This window comes from Cynocephalus volans, chromosome 16 (assembly GCF_027409185.1).
Source record: "Cynocephalus volans isolate mCynVol1 chromosome 16, mCynVol1.pri, whole genome shotgun sequence".
Classification (NCBI taxonomy): domain Eukaryota; kingdom Metazoa; phylum Chordata; class Mammalia; order Dermoptera; family Cynocephalidae; genus Cynocephalus; species Cynocephalus volans.
The window spans coordinates 73,723,360-73,742,095 of record NC_084475.1 but is presented as its reverse complement, the minus strand read 5'-3'; positions in this window follow the sequence as shown (position 1 = coordinate 73,742,095).

Here is an 18,736-nt window from a genome sequence, read left to right as displayed (position 1 = left end):
GCCAACCTGAATTCCTACAGGCTACATGTGAGAGGCACATTCTACTGCATCCATCCTTAGAGTTAAACTAGCTTCTGATAGCTCAACCTACGGGGAGTCTGTTTGGTAGAGATATAGAACACATTTTTCCAAGCCTGTTGGAAGGCATTTGCACTGTGATTTCGCATCTAATTTCCCAAACCAAAATGCTTGCAGCTCTAACCCCCTTCTAACTACCACTTCTTCGGTTCAGTCTTCTCTGACGCTTTTTCACAGAGATTTTGAAACTGAAATCACCAAACCCATTTCCATCGTAGGCTCCAATGGGCTTCCCCATAGAACTTGCCAACCTGAGTTCCTACAGGCTAGATGTGAGAGGCACATTCTGCTGCTTCCTCCCTTAGAGTTAAACTAGCGTCTGAAAGCTCACCTCCGGGGCGTCTGTTTGGCAGAGATATAGAACACATTTTTCCAAGCCTGTTGGAAGGCATTTGCAGTGTGATTTTGCGTCTAATTTCCCAAACCAAACTGCTTGCAGCTCGAACTCCCTTCTAACTACCACTTCTTTGGTTCAGTGAGATATGCTGGATTCTAAACGGGGAAGCTTCTCTGGCTCTTTCTCACAGAGATTTTGAAACTGAACTCTCGCAAGCCGTTTCCACCATAGACCCCAATGGGCTTCCACATAGAACTTGCCAACCTGAATTCCTACAGGCTAGATGTGAGAGGAACACTCTGCTGATTCCTCCCTTAGAGTTAAACTTGCTTCTGAAAGCTCAACCTCCGGGGAGTCTGTTTGGCAGAGATATAGAACACACTTTTCCAAGCCTGTTGGAAGGTATTTGCAGTGTGATTTCGGGTCTAATTTCCCCAACCAAACTGCTTGCATCTCTAACTCCCATCTAACTACCACTTCTTCCGTTCAGTGAGATATGCTGGATTCTGAACGGAGAAGCTTCTCTGACGCTTTTTCACAGAGATTTTGAAACTGAAATCGGCAAACCCGTTTCCAACGTTGGCGCCTATTTGCTTCCCCATAGAACTTGCCAACCTGAATTCCTACAGGCTAGATGTGAGAGGAACATTCTGCTGATTCCTCCCTTAGAGAGAAACTTGCTTCTGAAACCACAACCTCCGGGGAGTCTGTTTGGCAGAGATATAGAACACACTTATCCAAGCCTGTTGGAAGGCATTTGCAGTGTGATTTCACGTCTAATTTCCCAAACCACACTGCTTGCAGCTCTAACTCCCTTCTAACTACCACTTCTTCGGTTCAGTGAGATATGCTGGATTCTATGCGGGGAAGCTTCTCTGACGGTTTTTCACAGAGATTTTGAAACTGAAATCTCCAACCCCGTTTCCAACGTAGGCGCCAATGGGCTTCCCCATAGAACTTGCCAACCTGAATTCCTCCTACACGCTAGATGTGAGAGGCACATTCTGCTGCTTCCTCCCTTAGAGTTAAACTAGCTTCTGAAAGCTAAACCTCCGGGGAGTCTGTTTGGAAGAGGTATAGAACACACTTTTCCAAGCCTGTTGGAAGGCATTTGCAGTGTGATTTCGCGTCTAATTTCCCAAAAGAAACTAATTGCAGCTCTAACCCCCTTCTAACTACCACTTCTTCGGTTCAGTGAGATATGCTGGATTCTAAACGCACAAGCTTCTCTGACGCTTTTTCACAGAGATTTTGAAACTGAAATCTCCCATGGCGTTTCCATCAGAGGCGGCAATGGGCTTCCCCATAGAACTTGCCAACCTGAATTCCTACAGGCTACATGTGAGAGGCACATTCTACTGCATCCATCCTTAGAGTTAAACTAGCTTCTGATAGCTCAACCTACGGGGAGTCTGTTTAGTAGAGATATAGAACACACCTTTCCAAGCCTGTTGGAATGCATTTGCAGTGTGATTTTGCGTCTAATTTCCCAAACCAAACTGCTTGCAGCTCGAACTCCCTTCTAACTACCACTTCTTCGGTTCAGTGAGATATGCTGGATTCTAAACGGGGAAGCTTCTCTGGCTCTTTCTCACAGAGATTTTGAAACTGAACTCTCGCAAGCCGTTTCCACCATAGACCCCAATGGGCTTCCACATAGAACTTGCCAACCTGAATTCCTACAGGCTAGATGTGAGAGGAACATTCTGCTGATTCCTCCCTTTGAGTTAAACTTCCTTCTAAAAGCTCAACCTCCAGGGAATCTCTTTGTCTGAGATATACCACACACATTTTCAAGCCTCTTGGAAGACATTTGCATTGTGATTTCGAGACTAATTTCCCAAACCAAACTGCTTGCAGCTCTAACTGCCTTCTAACTACCACTTCTTCGGCTCAGTGAGATATGCTGGATTCTGAACGGGAAGCTTCTCTGACGCTTTTTCACAGAGATTTTGAAACTGAAATCTCCAAACCCGTTTCCAACGTAGGCGCCAATGGGCTTCCCCATAGAACTTGCCAACCTGAATTCCTACAGGCTACATGTGAGAGGCACATTGTGCTGCTTCCTCCCTTTTAGTTAAACTAGCTTCTGAAAGCTCAACCTCCGGGGAGTCTGTTTGGCAGAGATATAGAACACACTTTTCCAAGCCTGTTGGAAGGCATTTGCAGTGTGATTTCGCGTCTAATTTCCCAAAACAAACTGCTTGCAGCTCTAACTGCCTTCTAACTACCACTTCTTCGGTTCAGTGAGATATGCTAGATTCTGAACTGAGAAGCTTCTCTGACGCTTTTTCACAGAGATTTTGAAACTGAAATCGCCAAACCCTTTTCCAACGTAGGCTCCAATGGGCTTCCCCATAGAAGTTGCCAACCTGAATTCCTACAGGCTAGATGGGAGAGGCACATTCTGTTGCTTCCTCCCTTAGAGAGAAACTTGCTTCTGAAACCTCAACCTCCGGGGAGTCTGTTTGGCAGAGATATAGAACACACTTATCGATGCCTGTTGGAAGGCCTTTGCAGTGTGATTTCGCGTCTAGTTTCCCTAACCAAACTGCTTGCAACTCTAACCCCCTTCTAACTACCACTTCTTAGCTTCAGTGAGATATGCTGGATTCTAAACGCACAAGCTTCTCTGACGCTTTTTTCACAGAGATTTTGAAACTGAAATCTCCCATGGCGTTTCCACCAGAGGCGGCAATGGGCTTCCCCATAGAACTTGAAAACATGAGTTCCTACTGGCTAGATGTGAGAGGCACATTCTGCTGCTTCCTCCCTTAGAGTTAAACTAGCGTCTGAAAGCTCACCTCCGGGGCGTCTGTTTGGAAGAGATATAGAACACATTTTTCCAAGCCTGTTGGAAGGCATTTGCAGTGTGATTTTGCGTCTAATTTCCCAAACCAAACTGCTTGCAGCTCTAACCCCCTTCTAACTACCACTTCTTCGGTTCAGTGAGATATGCTGGATTCTAAACACACAAGCTTCTCTGACGCTTTTTCACAGAGATTTTGAAACTGAAATCTCCCATGGCGTTTCCACCAGAGGCGGCAATGGGCTTCCCCATAGAACTTGCCAACATGAGTTCCTACTGGCTAGATGTGAGAGGCACATTCTGCTGCTTCCTCCCTTAGAGTTAAACTTGCATCTGAAAGCTCAACCTCCAGGGCGTCTGTTTGGCAGAGATATAGAACACACCTTTCCAAGCCTGTTGGAATGCATTTGCAGTGTGATTTTGCGTCTAATTTCCCAAACCAAACTGCTTGCAGCTCGAACTCCCTTCTAACTACCACTTCTTCGGTTCAGTGAGATATGCTGGATTCTAAACGGGGAAGCTTCTCTGGCTCTTTCTCACAGAGATTTTGAAACTGAACTCTCGCAAGCCGTTTCCACCATAGACCCCAATGGGCTTCCACATAGAACTTGCCAACCTGAATTCCTACAGGCTAGTTGTGAGAGGAACACTCTGCTGATTCCTCCCTTAGAGTTAAACTTGCTTCTGAAAGCTCAACCTCCGGGGAGTCTGTTTGGCAGAGATATAGAACACACTTTTCCAAGCCTGTTGGAAGGCATTTGCAGTGTGATTTCGGGTCTAATTTCCCCAACCAAACTGCTTGCATCTCTAACTCCCTTCTAACTACCACTTCTTCCGTTCAGTGAGATATGCTGGATTGTGAACGGAGAAGCTTCTCTGACGCTTTTTCACAGAGATTTTGAAACTGAAATCGCCAAACCCGTTTCCATCGTAGGCTCCAATGGGCTTCCCCATAGAACTTGCCAACCTGAATTCCCACAGGCTACATGTGAGAGGCACATTCTGCTGCTTCCTCCCTTAGAGTTAAACGAGCTTCTGAAAGATCATCCCCCGGGGAGTTTGTTTGGCAGAGATATAGAACACACTTTTCCAAGCCTGTTGGAAGGCATTTGCAGTGTGATTTCGCGTCTAATTTCCCAAACCAGACTGCTTGCAGCTCCAACTCCCTTCTAACTACCACTTCTTCGGTTCAGTGAGATATGCTGGATTCTAAACGGGGAAGCTTCTCTGAAGCTTTTTCACAGAGATTTTGTAAGTGAAATCGCCAAAACCGTTTCCATCGTAGGCGCCAGTGGGCTACCCATAGAACTTGCCAACCTGAGTTCCTATAGGCTAGATGTGAGAGGCACGTTCTGCTGCTTCCTCCCTTAGAGTTAAACTTGCTTCTGAAAGCTCAACCTCTGGGGAGTCTGTTTGGCAGAGATATAGAACACACCTTTCCAAGCCTGTTGGAACGCATTTGCAGTGTGATTTCACGTCTAATTTCCCAAACCAATCTGCTTGCAGCTCTAACTCCCTTCTAAGTACCACTTCTTCGGCTCAGTGGGATATGCTGGATTCTAAACGGGGAAGCTTCTCTGGCGCTTTCTCACAGAGATTTTGAAACTGAACTCTCGCAAGCCGTTTCCACCATAGGCCCCAATGGGCTTCCCCATAGAACTTGCCAACCTGAATTCCTACAGGCTAGATGTGAGAGGAACACTCTGCTGATTCCTCCCTTATAGTTGAACTTGCTTCTGAAAGCTCAACCTCCGGGGAGTCTGTTTGGCAGAGATATAGAACACACTTTTCCAAGCCTGTTGGAAGGCATGTGCAGTGTGATTTCGGGTCTAATTTCCCAAACCAAACTGCTTGCAGCTCCAACTCCCTTCTAACTACCACTTCTTCGGCTCAGTGAGATATGCTGGATTCTATGCGGGGAAGCTTCTCTGACGCTTTTTCACAGAGATTTTGAAACTGAAATCTCCAAACCCGTTTCCAACGTAGGCACCAATGGGCTTCCCCATAGAACTTGCCAACCTGAATTCCTACAGGCTACATGTGAGAGGCACATTCTGCTGCTTCCTCCCTTAGAGTTAAACTAGCTTCTGAAAGCTCAACCTCCGGGGAGTCTGTTTGGCAGAGATATATAACACAATTTTCCAAGCCTGTTGGAAGGCATTTGCAGTGTGATTTTGCGTCTAATTTCCCAAACCAAACTGCTTGCAGCTCGAACTCCCTTCTAACTACCACTTCTTCGGTTCAGTGAGATATGCTGGATTCTAAACGCAGAAGCTTCTCTGACGCTTTTTCACAGAGATTTTGAAACTGAAATCTCCCATGCCATTTCCACCATAGGCAGCAATGGGCTTCCCCATAGAACTTGCCAACCTGAATTCCCTCAGGCTACATGTGAGAGGCACATTCTGCTGCTTCCTCCCTTAGAGTTAAACTATCGTGTGAAAGCTCACCTCTGGGGCATCTGTTTGGCAGAGATATAGAACACATTTTTCCAAGCCTGTTGGAAGGCATTTGCAGTGTGATTTCGCCTCTAATTTCCCAAACCAAACTGATTGCAGCTCTAACTCCCTTCTAACTACCACTTCTTCGGTTCAGTGAGATATACTGGATTCTAAACACAGAAGCTTCTCTAATGCTTTTTCACAGAGATTTTGAAACTGAAATCGCCAAACCCGTTTCCAACGTAGGCGCCTATGAGCTTCCCCATAGAACTTGCCAACCTGAATTCCTACATGCTAGATGTGAGAGGCACATTCTGCTGCTTCCTCCCTTAGAGTTAAACTAGCTTCTGAAAGCTCAACCTCCGGGGAGTCTGTTTGGCAGAGATATAGAACACAATTTTCCAAGCCTGTTGGAAGGCATTTGCAGTGTGATTTTGCGTCTAATTTCCCAAACCAAACTGCTTGCAGCTCGAACTCCCTTCTAAATACCACTTCCTCGGTTCAGTGAGATATGCTGGATTCTAAACGCACAAGCTTCTCTGACGCTTTTTCACAGAGATTTTGAAACTGAAATCTCCCATGGCGTTTCCACCAGAGGCGGCAATGGGCTTCCACATAGAACTTGCCAACCTGAATTCCTACAGGCTACATGTGAGAGGCACATTCTGCTGCTTCCATCCTTAGAGTTAAACTAGCTTCTGATAGCTCAACCTACGGGGAGTCTGTTTGGTAGAGATATAGACACATTTTTCCAAGCCTGTTGGAAGGCATTTGCACTGTGATTTCGCATCTAATTTCCCAAACCAAAATGCTTGCAGCTCTAACCCCCTTCTAACTACCACTTCTTCGGTTCAGTCTTCTCTGACGCTTTTTCACAGAGATTTTGAAACTGAAATCGCCAAACCCATTTCCATCGTAGGCTCCAATGGGCTTCCCCATAGAACTTGCCAACCTGAGATCCTACAGGCTAGATGTGAGAGGCACATTCTGCTGCTTCCTCCCTTAGAGTTAAACTAGCGTCTGAAAGCTCACCTCCGGGGCGTCTGATTGGCAGAGATATAGAACACATTTTTCCAAGCCTGTTGGAAGGCATTTGCAGTGTGATTTCGCTTCTAATTTCCCAAACCAAACTGCTTGCAGCTCTAACCCCCTTCTAACTACCACTTCTTCGGTTCAGTGAGATATGCTGGATTCTAAACGCAGAAGCTTCTCTGACGCTTTTTCACAGAAATTTTGAAACTTAAATCTCCAAACCCGTTTCCAACGTAGGCGCCAATGGGCTTCCCCATAGAACTTGCCAACCTGAATTCCTACAGGCTACATGTGAGAGGCACATTGTGCTGCTTCCTCCCTTAGAGTTAAACTAGCTTCTGAAAGCTCAACCTCCGGGGAGTCTGTTTGGCAGAGATATAGAACACACTTTTCCAAGCCTGTTGGAAGGCATTTGCAGTGTGATTTCGCGTCTATTTTCCCAAACCAAACTGCTTGCAGCTCTAACTGCCTTCTAACTACCACTTCTTCGGTTCAGTGAGATATGCTGGATTCTGAACTGAGAAGCTTCTCTGACGCTTTTTCACAAAGATTTTGAAACTGAAATCGCCAAACCCTTTTCCATCGTAGGCTCCAATCGGCTTCCCCATAGAAGTTGCCAACCTGAATTCCTACAGGCTAGATGGGAGAGGCACATTCTGTTGCTTCCTCCCTTAGAGAGAAACTTGCTTCTGAAACCTCAAACTCCGGGGAGTCTGTTTGGCAGAGATATAGAACACACTTATCGAAGCCTGTTGGAAGGCATTTGCAGTGTGATTTCGCGTCTAATTTCCCAAACCAAACTGCTTGCACATCTAACTCCCTTCTAACTACCACTTCTTCGGTTCAGTGAGATATGCTGGATTCTAAACGCAGAAGCTTCTCTGACGCTTTTTCACAGAGATTTTGAAACTGAAATCTCCCATGCCGTTTCCACCGTAGGCGCCAATGGGCTTCCCCATAGAACTTGCCAACCTGAATTCCTACAGGCTAGATGTGAGAGGCACATTCTGCTGCTTCCTCCCTTAGAGTTAAACTAGCTTCTGAAAGCTCAACCTCAGGGGTGTCTGTTTGGCAGAGATATAGAACACACTTTTCCAAGCCTGTTGGAAGGCATTTGCAGTGTGATTTCGGGTCTAATTTCCCCAACCAAACTGCTTGCATCTCTAACTCCCTTCTAACTACCACTTCTTCCGTTCAGTGAGATATGCTGGATTGTGAACGGAGAAGCTTCTCTGACGCTTTTTCACAGAGATTTTGAAACTGAAATCGCCAAACCCGTTTCCATCGTAGGCTCCAATGGGCTTCCCCATAGAACTTGCCAACCTGAATTCCCACAGGCTACATGTGAGAGGCACATTCTGCTGCTTCCTCCCTTAGAGTTAAACTTGCTTCTGAAAGCTCATCCTCTGGGGAGTCTGTTTGGCAGAGATATAGAACACACCTTTCCAAGCCTGTTGGAACGCATTTGCAGTGTGATTTCACGTCTAATTTCCCAAACCAATCTGCTTGCAGCTCTAACTCCCTTCTAACTACCACTTCTTCGGTTCAGTGAGATATGCTGGATTCTAAACGCACAAGCTTCTCTGACGCTTTTTCACAGAGATTTTGAAACTGAAATCTCCCATGGCGTTTCCACCAGATGCGGCAATGGGCTTCCCCATAGAACTTGCCAACATGAGTTCCTACTGGCTAGATGTGAGAGGCACATTCTGCTGCTTCCTCCCTTAGAGTTAAACTTGCTTCTGAAAGCTCAACCTCCAGGGCGTCTGTTTGGCAGAGATACAGAACACACCTTTCCAAGCCTGTTGGAATGCATTTGCAGTGTGATTTTGCGTCTAATTTCCCAAACCAAACTGCTTGCAGCTCGAACTCCCTTCTAACTACCACTTCTTCGGTTCAGTGAGATATGCTGGATTCTAAACGGGGAAGCTTCTCTGGCTCTTTCTCACAGAGATTTTGAAACTGAACTCTCGCAAGCCGTTTCCACCATAGACCCCAATGGGCTTCCACATAGAACTTGCCAACCTGAATTCCTACAGGCTAGATGTGAGAGGAACACTCTGCTGATTCCTCCCTTAGAGTTAAACTTGCTTCTGAAAGCTCAACCTCCGGGGAGTCTGTTTGGCAGAGATATAGAACACACTTTTCCAAGCCTGTTGGAAGGCATTTGCAGTGTGATTTCGGGTCTAATTTCCCCAACCAAACTGCTTGCATCTCTAACTCCCATCTAACTACCACTTCTTCCGTTCAGTGAGATATGCTGGATTCTGAACGGAGAAGCTTCTCTGACGCTTTTTCACAGAGATTTTGAAACCGAAATCGCGAAACCCGTTTCCAACGTAGGCGCCTATTTGCTTCCCCATAGAACTTGCCAACCTGAATTCCTACAGGCTAGATGTGAGAGGAACATTCTGCTGATTCCTCCCTTTGAGTTAAACTTCCTTCTAAAATCTCAACCTCCAGGGAATCTCTTTGTCTGAGATATACCACACACATTTTCAAGCCTCTTGGAAGACATTTGCATTGTGATTTCGAGACTAATTTCCCAAACCAAACTGCTTGCAGCTCTAACTCCCTTCTAACTACCACTTCTTCGGCTCAGTTAGATATGCTGGATTCTGAACGGGAAGCTTCTCTGACGCTTTTTCACAGAGATTTTGAAACTGAAATCTCCAAACCCGTTTCCAACGTAGGCGCCAATGGGCTTCCCCATAGAACTTGCCAACCTGAATTCCTACAGGCTAGATGTGAGAGGCACATTCTGCTGCTTCCTCCCTTAGAGTTAAACTAGCTTCTGAAAGCTCAACCTCCGGGGAGTCTGTTTGGCAGAGATATATAACACAATTTTCCAAGCCTGTTGGAAGGCATTTGCAGTGTGATTTTGCGTCTAATTTCCCAAACCAAACTGCTTGCAGCTCGAACTCCCTTCTAACTACCACTTCTTCGGTTCAGTGAGATATGCTGGATTCTAAACGCAGAAGCTTCCCTGACGCTTTTTCACAGAGATTTTGAAACTGAAATCGCCAAAACCTTTTCCATCGTAGGCTCCAATCGGCTTCCCCATAGAAGTTGCCTACCTGAATTCCTACAGGCTAGATGGGAGAGGCACATTCTGTTGCTTCCTCCCTTAGAGAGAAACTTGCTTCTGAAACCTCAAACTCCGGGGAGTCTGTTTGGCAGAGATATAGAACACACTTATCGAAGCCTGTTGGAAGGCATTTGCAGTGTGATTTCGCGTCTAGTTTCCCAAACCAAACTGCTTGCAGCTCTAACCCCCTTCTAACTACCACATCTTCGGTTCAGTGAGATATGCTGGATTCTAAACGCACAAGCTTCTCTGACGCTTTTTCACAGAGATTTTGAAACTGAAATCTCCCATGGCGTTTCCACCAGAGGCGGCAATGGGCTTCCCCATAGAACTTGAAAACATGAGTTCCTACTGGCTAGATGTGAGACGCACATTCTGCTGCTTCCTCCCTTAGAGTTAAACTAGCTTCTGAAAGCTCAACCTCCAGGGCGTCTGTTTGGCAGAGATATAGAACACACCTTTCCAAGCCTGTTGGAATGCATTTGCAGTGTGATTTTGCGTCTACTTTCCCAAACCAAACTGCTTGCAGCTCGAAATCCCTTCTAACTACCCCTTCTTCGGTTCAGTGAGATATGCTGGATTATAAACGGGGAAGCTTCTCTGGCGCTTTCTCACAGAGATTTTGATACTGAACTCTCGCAAGCCGTTTCCACCATAGGCCCCAATGGGCTTCCACATAGAACTTGCCAACCTGAATTCCTACAGGCTAGATGTGAGAGGAACATTCTGCTGCTTCCTCCCTTAGAGTTAAACTAGCTTCTGAAAGCTCAACCTCAGGGGTGTCTGTTTGGCAGAGATATAGAACACACTTTTCCAAGCCTGTTGGAAGGCATTTGCAGTGTGATTTCGGGTCTAATTTCCCCAACCAAACTGCTTGCATCTCTAACTCCCTTCTAACTACCACTTCTTCCGTTCAGTGAGATATGCTGGATTGTGAACGGAGAAGCTTCTCTGACGCTTTTTCACAGAGATTTTGAAACTGAAATCGCCAAACCCGTTTCCATCGTAGGCTCCAATGGGCTTCCCCATAGAACTTGCCAACCTGAATTCCCACAGGCTACATGTGAGAGGCACATTCTGCTGCTTCCTCCCTTAGAGTTAAACGAGCTTCTGAAAGATCATCCTCCGGGGAGTTTGTTTGGCAGAGATATAGAACACACTTTTCCAAGCCTGTTGGAAGGCATTTGCAGTGTGATTTCGCGTCTAATTTCCCAAACCAGACTGCTTGCAGCTCCAACTCCCTTCTAACTACCACTTCTTCGGTTCAGTGAGATATGCTGGATTCTAAACGGGGAAGCTTCTCTGAAGCTTTTTCACAGAGATTTTGAAAGTGAAATCGCCAAACCCGTTTCCATCGTAGGCGCCAGTGGGCTTCCCCATAGAACTTGCCAACCTGAGTTCCTATAGGCTAGATGTGAGAGGCACGTTCTGCTGCTTCCTCCCTTAGAGTTAAACTTGCTTCTGAAAGCTCAACCTCCGGGGAGTCTGTTTGGCAGAGATATAGAACACACCTTTCCAAGCCTGTTGGAACGCATTTGCAGTGTGATTTCACGTCTAATTTCCCAAACCAATCTGCTTGCAGCTCTAACTCCCTTCTAACTACCACTTCTTCGGTTCAGTGAGATATGCTGGATTCTAAACGCACAAGCTTCTCTGACGCTTTTTCACAGAGATTTTGAAACTGAAATCTCCCATGGCGGTTCCACCAGAGGCGGCAATGGGCTTCCCCATAGAACTTGCCAACATGAGTTCCGACTGGCTAGATGTGAGAGGCACATTCTGCTGCTTCCACCCTTAGCGTTAAACTTGCTTCTGAAAGCTCAACCTCCAGGGCGTCTGTTTGGCAGAGATATAGAACACACCTTTCCAAGCCTGTTGGAATGCATTTGCAGTGTGATTTTGCGTCTAATTTCCCAAACCAAACTGCTTGCAGCTCGAACTCCCTTCTAACTACCACTTCTTCGGTTCAGTGAAATATGCTGGATTCTAAACGGGGAAGCTTCTCTGGCTCTTTCTCACAGAGATTTTGAAACTGAACTCTCGCAAGCCGTTTCCACCATAGACCCCAATGGGCTTCCACATAGAACTTGCCAACCTGAATTCCTACAGGCTAGATGTGAGAGGAACACTCTGCTGATTCCTCCCTTAGAGTTAAACTTGCTTCTGAAAGCTCAACCTCCGGGGAGTCTGTTTGGCAGAGATATAGAACACACTTTTCCAAGCCTGTTGGAAGGCATTTGCAGTGTGATTTCGGGTCTAATTTCCCCAACCAAACTACTTGCATCTCTAACTCACATCTAACTACCACTTCTTCCGTTCAGTGAGATATGCTGGATTCTGAACGGAGAAGCTTCTCTGACGCTTTTTCACAGAGATTTTGAAACTGAAATCGCCAAACCCGTTTCCAACGTAGGCGCCTATTTGCTTCCCCATAGAACTTGCCAACCTGAATTCCTACAGGCTAGATGTGAGAGGAACATTCTGCTGATTCCTCCCTTTGAGTTAAACTTCCTTCTAAAATCTCAACCTCCAGGGAATCTCTTTGTCTGAGATATACCACACACATTTTCAAGCCTCTTGGAAGACATTTGCATTGTGATTTCGAGACTAATTTCCCAAACCAAACTGCTTGCAGCTCTAACTCCCTTCTAACTACCACTTCTTCGGCTCAGTTAGATATGCTGGATTCTGAACGGGAAGCTTCTCTGACGCTTTTTCACAGAGATTTTGAAACTGAAATCTCCAAGCACGTTTCCAACGTAGGCGCCAATGGGCTTCCCCATAGAACTTGCCAACCTGAATTCCTACAGGCTAGATGTGAGAGGCACATTCTGCTGCTTCCTCCCTTAGAGTTAAACTAGCTTCTGAAAGCTCAACCTCCGGGGAGTCTGTTTGGCAGAGATATTTAACACAATTTTCCAAGCCTGTTGGAAGGCATTTGCAGTGTGATTTTGCGTCTAATTTCCCAAACCAAACTGCTTGCAGCTCGAACTCCCTTCTAACTACCACTTCTTCGGTTCAGTGAAATATGCTGGATTCTAAACGGGGAAGCTTCTCTGGCTCTTTCTCACAGAGATTTTGAAACTGAACTCTCGCAAGCCGTTTCCACCATAGACCCCAATGGGCTTCCACATAGAACTTGCCAACCTGAATTCCTACAGGCTAGATGTGAGAGGAACACTCTGCTGATTCCTCCCTTAGAGTTAAACTTGCTTCTGAAAGCTCAACCTCCGGGGAGTCTGTTTGGCAGAGATATAGAACACACTTTTCCAAGCCTGTTGGAAGGCATTTGCAGTGTGATTTCGGGTCTAATTTCCCCAACCAAACTACTTGCATCTCTAACTCACATCTAACTACCACTTCTTCCGTTCAGTGAGATATGCTGGATTCTGAACGGAGAAGCTTCTCTGACGCTTTTTCACAGAGATTTTGAAACTGAAATCGCCAAACCCGTTTCCAACGTAGGCGCCTATTTGCTTCCCCATAGAACTTGCCAACCTGAATTCCTACAGGCTAGATGTGAGAGGAACATTCTGCTGATTCCTCCCTTTGAGTTAAACTTCCTTCTAAAATCTCAACCTCCAGGGAATCTCTTTGTCTGAGATATACCACACACATTTTCAAGCCTCTTGGAAGACATTTGCATTGTGATTTCGAGACTAATTTCCCAAACCAAACTGCTTGCAGCTCTAACTCCCTTCTAACTACCACTTCTTCGGCTCAGTTAGATATGCTGGATTCTGAACGGGAAGCTTCTCTGACGCTTTTTCACAGAGATTTTGAAACTGAAATCTCCAAACACGTTTCCAACGTAGGCGCCAATGGGCTTCCCCATAGAACTTGCCAACCTGAATTCCTACAGGCTAGATGTGAGAGGCACATTCTGCTGCTTCCTCCCTTAGAGTTAAACTAGCTTCTGAAAGCTCAACCTCCGGGGAGTCTGTTTGGCAGAGATATTTAACACAATTTTCCAAGCCTGTTGGAAGGCATTTGCAGTGTGATTTTGCGTCTAATTTCCCAAACCAAACTGCTTGCAGCTCGAACTCCCTTCTAACTACCACTTCTTCGGTTCAGTGAGATATGCTGAATTCTAAACGCAGAAGCTTCCCTGACGCTTTTTCACAGAGATTTTGAAACTGAAATCGCCAAAACCTTTTCCATCGTAGGCTCCAATCGGCTTCCCCATAGAAGTTGCCAACCTGAATTCCTACAGGGTAGATGGGAGAGGCACATTCTGTTGCTTCCTCCCTTACAGAGAAACTTGCTTCTGAAACCTCAAACTCCGGGGAGTCTGTTTGGCAGAGATATAGAACACACTTATCGAAGCCTGTTGGAAGGCATTTGCAGTGTGATTTCGCGTCTAATTTCCCAAACCAAACTGCTTGCACATCTAACTCCCTTCTAACTATCACTTCTTCGGTTCAGTGAGATATGCTGGATTCTAAACGCAGAAGCTTCTCTGACGCTTTTTCACAGAGATTTTGAAACTGAAATCTCCCATGCCGTTTCCACCGTAGGCGCCAATGGGCTTCCCCATAGAACTTGCCAACCTGAATTCCTACAGGCTAGATGTGAGAGGCACATTCTGCTGCTTCCTCCCTTAGAGTTAAACTAGCTTCTGAAAGCTCAACCTCCGGTGCGTCTGTTTGGCACAGATATAGAACACATTTTTCCAAGCCTGTTGGAAGGCATTTGCAGTGTGATTTCGCGTCTAGTTTCCCAAACCAAACTGCTTGCAGCTCTAACCCCCTTCTAACTACCACATCTTCGGTTCAGTGAGATATGCTGGATTCTAAACGCACAAGCTTCTCTGACGCTTTTTCACAGAGATTTTGAAACTGAAATCTCCCATGTCGTTTCCACCAGAGGCGGCAATGGGCTTCCCCATAGAACTTGAAAACATGAGTTCCTACTGGCTAGATGTGAGACGCACATTCTGCTGCTTCCTCCCTTAGAGTTAAACTAGCTTCTGAAAGCTCAACCTCCAGGGCGTCTGTTTGGCAGAGATATAGAACACACCTTTCCAAGCCTGTTGGAATGCATTTGCAGTGTGATTTTGCGTCTACTTTCCCAAACCAAACTGCTTGCAGCTCGAAATCCCTTCTAACTACCACTTCTTCGGTTCAGTGAGATATCCTGGATTATAAACGGGGAAGCTTCTCTGGCGCTTTCTCACAGAGATTTTGATACTGAACTCTCGCAAGCCGTTTCCACCATAGGCCCCAATGGGCTTCCACATAGAACTTGCCAACCTGAATTCCTACAGGCTAGATGTGAGAGGAACATTCTGCTGCTTCCTCCCTTAGAGTTAAACTAGCTTCTGAAAGCTCAACCTCAGGGGTGTCTGTTTGGCAGAGATATAGAACACACTTTTCCAAGCCTGTTGGAAGGCATTTGCAGTGTGATTTCGGGTCTAATTTCCCCAACCAAACTGCTTGCATCTCTAACTCCCTTCTAACTACCACTTCTTCCGTTCTGTGAGATATGCTGGATTGTGAACGGAGAAGCTTCTCTGACGCTTTTTCACAGAGATTTTGAAACTGAAATCGCCAAACCCGTTTCCATCGTAGGCTCCAATGGGCTTCCCCATAGAACTTGCCAACCTGAATTCCCACAGGCTACATGTGAGAGGCACATTCTGCTGCTTCCTCCCTTAGAGTTAAACGAGCTTCTGAAAGATCATCCTCCGGGGAGTTTGTTTGGCAGAGATATAGAACACACTTTTCCAAGCCTGTTGGAAGGCATTTGCAGTGTGATTTCGCGTCTAATTTCCCAAACCAGACTGCTTGCAGCTCCAACTCCCTTCTAACTACCACTTCTTCGGTTCAGTGAGATATGCTGGATTCTAAACGGGGAAGCTTCTCTGAAGCTTTTTCACAGAGATTTTGAAAGTGAAATCGCCAAACCCGTTTCCATCGTAGGCGCCAGTGGGCTTCCCCATAGAACTTGCCAACCTGAGTTCCTATAGGCTAGATGTGAGAGGCACGTTCTGCTGCTTCCTCCCTTAGAGTTAAACTTGCTTCTGAAAGCTCAACCTCCGGGGAGTCTGTTTGGCAGAGATATAGAACACACCTTTCCAAGCCTGTTGGAACGCATTTGCAGTGTGATTTCACGTCTAATTTCCCAAACCAATCTGCTTGCAGCTCTAACTCCCTTCTAACTACCACTTCTTCGGTTCAGTGAGATATGCTGGATTCTAAACGCACAAGCTTCTCTGACGCTTTTTCACAGAGATTTTGAAACTGAAATCTCCCATGGCGGTTCCACCAGAGGCGGCAATGGGCTTCCCCATAGAACTTGCCAACATGAGTTCCTACTGGCTAGATGTGAGAGGCACATTCTGCTGCTTCCTCCCTTAGAGTTAAACTTGCTTCTGAAAGCTCAACCTCCAGGGCGTCTGTTTGGCAGAGATATAGAACACACCTTTCCAAGCCTGTTGGAATGCATTTGCAGTGTGATTTTGCGTCTAATTTCCCAAACCAAACTGCTTGCAGCTCGAACTCCCTTCTAACTACCACTTCTTCGGTTCAGTGAAATATGCTGGATTCTAAACGGGGAAGCTTCTCTGGCTCTTTCTCACAGAGATTTTGAAACTGAACTCTCGCAAGCCGTTTCCACCATAGACCCCAATGGGCTTCCACATAGAACTTGCCAACCTGAATTCCTACAGGCTAGATGTGAGAGGAACACTCTGCTGATTCCTCCCTTAGAGTTAAACTTGCTTCTGAAAGCTCAACCTCCGGGGAGTCTGTTTGGCAGAGATATAGAACACACTTTTCCAAGCCTGTTGGAAGGCATTTGCAGTGTGATTTCGGGTCTAATTTCCCCAACCAAACTACTTGCATCTCTAACTCACATCTAACTACCACTTCTTCCGTTCAGTGAGATATGCTGGATTCTGAACGGAGAAGCTTCTCTGACGCTTTTTCACAGAGATTTTGAAACTGAAATCGCCAAACCCGTTTCCAACGTAGGCGCCTATTTGCTTCCCCATAGAACTTGCCAACCTGAATTCCTACAGGCTAGATGTGAGAGGAACATTCTGCTGATTCCTCCCTTTGAGTTAAACTTCCTTCTAAAATCTCAACCTCCAGGGAATCTCTTTGTCTGAGATATACCACACACATTTTCAAGCCTCTTGGAAGACATTTGCATTGTGATTTCGAGACTAATTTCCCAAACCAAACTGCTTGCAGCTCTAACTCCCTTCTAACTACCACTTCTTCGGCTCAGTTAGATATGCTGGATTCTGAACGGGAAGCTTCTCTGACGCTTTTTCACAGAGATTTTGAAACTGAAATCTCCAAACACGTTTCCAACGTAGGCGCCAATGGGCTTCCCCATAGAACTTGCCAACCTGAATTCCTACAGGCTAGATGTGAGAGGCACATTCTGCTGCTTCCTCCCTTAGAGTTAAACTAGCTTCTGAAAGCTCAACCTCCGGGGAGTCTGTTTGGCAGAGATATTTAACACAATTTTCCAAGCCTGTTGGAAGGCATTTGCAGTGTGATTTTGCGTCTAATTTCCCAAACCAAACTGCTTGCAGCTCGAACTCCCTTCTAACTACCACTTCTTCGGTTCAGTGAGATATGCTGGATTCTAAACGCAGAAGCTTCCCTGACGCTTTTTCACAGAGATTTTGAAACTGAAATCGCCAAAACCTTTTCCATCGTAGGCTCCAATCGGCTTCCCCATAGAAGTTGCCAACCTGAATTCCTACAGGGTAGATGGGAGAGGCACATTCTGTTGCTTCCTCCCTTACAGAGAAACTTGCTTCTGAAACCTCAAACTCCGGGGAGTCTGTTTGGCAGAGATATAGAACACACTTATCGAAGCCTGTTGGAAGGCATTTGCAGTGTGATTTCGCGTCTAATTTCCCAAACCAAACTGCTTGCACATCTAACTCCCTTCTAACTATCACTTCTTCGGTTCAGTGAGATATGCTGGATTCTAAACGCAGAAGCTTCTCTGACGCTTTTTCACAGAGATTTTGAAACTGAAATCTCCCATGCCGTTTCCACCGTAGGCGCCAATGGGCTTCCCCATAGAACTTGCCAACCTGAATTCCTACAGGCTAGATGTGAGAGGCACATTCTGCTGCTTCCTCCCTTAGAGTTAAACTAGCTTCTGAAAGCTCAACCTCCGGTGCGTCTGTTTGGCACAGATATAGAACACATTTTTCCAAGCCTGTTGGAAGGCATTTGCACTGTGATTTCGCGTCTAGTTTCCCAAACCAAACTGCTTGCAGCTCTAACCCCCTTCTAACTACCACATCTTCGGTTCAGTGAGATATGCTGGATTCTAAACGCACAAGCTTCTCTGACGCTTTTTCACAGAGATTTTGAAACTGAAATCTCCCATGTCGTTTCCACCAGAGGCGGCAATGGGCTTCCCCATAGAACTTGAAAACATGAGTTCCTACTGGCTAGATGTGAGACGCAGATTCTGCTGCTTCCTCCCTTAGAGTTAAACTAGCTTCTGAAAGCTCAACCTCCAGGGCGTCTGTTTGGCAGAGATATAGAACACACCTTTCCAAGCCTGTTGGAATGCATTTGCAGTGTGATTTTGCGTCTACTTTCCCAAACCAAACTGCTTGCAGCTCGAAATCCCTTCTAACTACCACTTCTTCGGTTCAGTGAGATATCCTGGATTATAAACGGGGAAGCTTCTCTGGCGCTTTCTCACAGAGATTTTGATACTGAACTCTCGCAAGCCGTTTCCACCATAGGCCCCAATGGGCTTCCACATAGAACTTGCCAACCTGAATTCCTACAGGCTAGATGTGAGAGGAACATTCTGCTGCTTCCTCCCTTAGAGTTAAACTAGCTTCTGAAAGCTCAACCTCAGGGGTGTCTGTTTGGCAGAGATATAGAACACACTTTTCCAAGCCTGTTGGAAGGCATTTGCAGTGTGATTTCGGGTCTAATTTCCCCAACCAAACTGCTTGCATC